The following is a 3,255-nucleotide window of genomic DNA, read 5'->3' on the forward strand; positions in this document are numbered from 1 at the left end:
GGTGAGAAAAATTTATCTAAAAGGCCAACAATATATTGGAGCAATTTAGAATAATTTTTTATAGTGACTTCTTGTTTAGTATAAAAAATAAATTTTTAGAAAATATTATTTGATTTTAAATTATAAATATTTTATTTTATTTTTCTATACAAATTTTGATGATAAATATGAGATATCGAAGATAGAATTTTTAAGAATCTCAAGTAGCGATTTTTAAAATTTCCTTAGGTGAGAAAGTTTCTCTTAATATTGCTAAAGTATTGGAATATTTTCAAAAAATTTTCAATATGCAATGTTCATATTTATTTTTCAAAAATTTAAAAATATTAAAAAATAAATATTTTTTTTTTACAATAAAAAAAATTGAGAAAATTAAATTTTAAATATTAAAATTAATATCATTTTAGTCACAATTAAAGGATAATACATAATTAATTAGCACCATTTTAAACAGGTGTCATGGAAATGCTAATCCTTCTTCACGTGTAACTAACTCTTTAGCCCAAATTATTTTTACAGACATAAAAAATTATCTTTTTAATAAATTTTAATTAATTTTAAAATTTTGTTAAAAGGATAAGCTTTAATAAGTGGTCAATCGCACATAGCCAAAAAAGATTGGTGGCAACTCTTTTTTGTTTTCAAATTCTTCTAGCATATCTAAAAAACCATTATGAAGCTTGGTGACTCCATTGAGAATGTCATTTTTCTTTTAGAGAGTCAGGCAAAAAAATTAATTATATGTTATCCTTAATTTTGATTTAATGGTTTTAATTGGTATTTTACTTTAATTTTCTTAATTTTAATTTTTTTAATAATAATAGTAATAAAAAAATTTACATGCATTTCATTCAAATTATGTCATTTGTCTATTATTTATTTTTATATATATTATTCTTAATAAATTGTGGGGCATGTAATATAAAAGTTGCAATGTCATTTTCGCTCACGCACACAATGACACATTTCATATCACGTATGAGCTCTATACCCGAGCTTCGTCCCTTTTAGGAGGGAGTAAGTACCTATGTTCTTGTGAGGTGATAACTTTTACAATGGCAAGCAAAATACTCCCAATCAAATTGAACATTTTTCATTCGTAGCCTATAAAGGTGAGCATTAGGGTGCTTTACGAGTCCTGTCTGGATGCCAATGAGAAACAATTTGAGAATCTTTAGACGAACAAATCCCTACTCAACATGTAGTGAACCTTAGGAGACTAGTCTTGGATAGAGCCCTACCGACCTTTTTGTAGAAATAACCTAAATATGCATTAAATTTTTTTTAAAAAATAGATAATAAAATAAAAGCATTTTCTTAAAAAACAAAAAAAAAAGAAAAATTTCTTTTAGGCATGTAATTCATTCATTTAGTGGTTATCCAAAATCTGAATTTTCAGAAAAAAGTTTTAAAATAAAATGAAGGAATTTTTTTTAGCATTATATAAAAAAAAATACAAACAAAATTTTCAAGCAAAAAATAAAGGTTTTTCTTGAATTCTTGGTTTATTAGCCAAATGAAAATTTATGAAAAAGAGAAGAATATTCAAATCCAATTTTTGTGTGATAAAAAATGTGTATTCTTGAAGTTTTCCTTTTCCTAATAAGAAAAAAAAAGAATTTTAAGTTTGAATGTTGTTTCATTTTTTGCATTTTTTTTAATCTTTTGCATACATTTTTATCTTTAAAAAAATAATAATAACATAATACATGCATCACATCCCATCCATATCACTAGATAGTACATGCATTTCATTTCATGCATGTATATCTCATGCACATCTTAATAGGTAGTGCATGCACTCCATCTCATTACATATTTTAAGATAGTGTCAACCTTATTAGGCCAATAGAACACATGCTTTGTATTTTAAGAGCACTTATCCATAAACCAGTTACCAGTACAAATAACATAAAAAAATGTAACCAACGTTTATTGAAAAAAGTAACCTTAAAGATTTGGGACCAAATGAGGTTAGCAATGACCATTGATAGGTCAATGCATTTCATACAAGCATGTTGCATTAGTCATAGGAATACATCTCATTGCTCATATAAGTATGTTGTGGCATTTCATGCATAAGGATTCAGGAATGGTAGGGTTTTATAGAACATGCATTGCATTTCGTATCCCACTATCCTTGTAATAAAACATTACATTCCTTGCATACACATTCATGGGTGATGAAAATTTTATCATAAAAATCCATTATCTTAGGCATATTTGCATTTCATGACATTTTTTACATCCTCATCGTATTCATGTATTCATAAACATGTCATGTGTGCCATATAAGTTAGAAATTCTTTTTGTGGCATTCATTCAATAAATGTAATAATATAGAATTCTTGGTCTAAGTCATGAAATAAAATACTATCTTGGTGGCAATCAAAATGGCGAAAATGGGAGATTAAATGGAAGCAAGAATTAGTGGATTTGAGTTGAATCAAGAGGCAATTCAGCTCGAGTTTAAAGAGATGAAATAACAAATTACTCAATTGATAAAAATGGTTAAAGGTAGTGGTATGGTTGAGTTTGCTGCTCCTCAAGGATCGTTGTCACTTCTAATTTCATTAAATCAAAATCAACTAGCTCCTGATAGTTTTAATGTTTTTCTTGAGCATACTAAGGCATTGGTGATTCAAATAGTGACTAAAGTTTTGGCAAGCTCAAGAAAGGAATGGGTGAATTGGCCATACAAATTACTGAACTTAAAAATTTGATTTCTAAGATGGAGTCACCTGGCTTAAAATAACCATCACCAACTATCTCGAGTCTAAACCCACATCTAAATCCTTCTCATGACTGCTTTCAACCCCATTTCCATATGCCTAAGATTCTTCCCCCAAACTACATGCAACCTCCAAGAATTCTACACTTGAATTCATGTCCACCACCTCATATTTCACAACCATTTGTTTAATTTGCCATTCCATCACCACCTTTTCAACCCAATTTTCGATCCAAAGTTTCCCAATTCACTCCAAAAACAACTATACCACCATTTTTTTTAGCAAAGCAAATCAACCATAGAATAGAAAAACTCTGGCAACATCAAAGGAAAAACCTCTATTGACCCATTATCCATGTCCTATACAAAGTTATACTTACTACTCTAGAAAAACTACTCTATTGTCTTTGTCCCTATTGAATCCTTCAAACTACCTTTTTCCAAATGGTATAACCCCAATGCCTTATATGAATACTATTTTGGTGTCATACGCCATTCTCTGAAAAATTGCACATCCTTGAAAC

Source organism: Durio zibethinus, chromosome 1 (assembly GCF_047325235.1).
Source record: "Durio zibethinus cultivar Kanyao isolate XHJ-2024 chromosome 1, ASM4732523v1, whole genome shotgun sequence".
Classification (NCBI taxonomy): domain Eukaryota; kingdom Viridiplantae; phylum Streptophyta; class Magnoliopsida; order Malvales; family Malvaceae; genus Durio; species Durio zibethinus.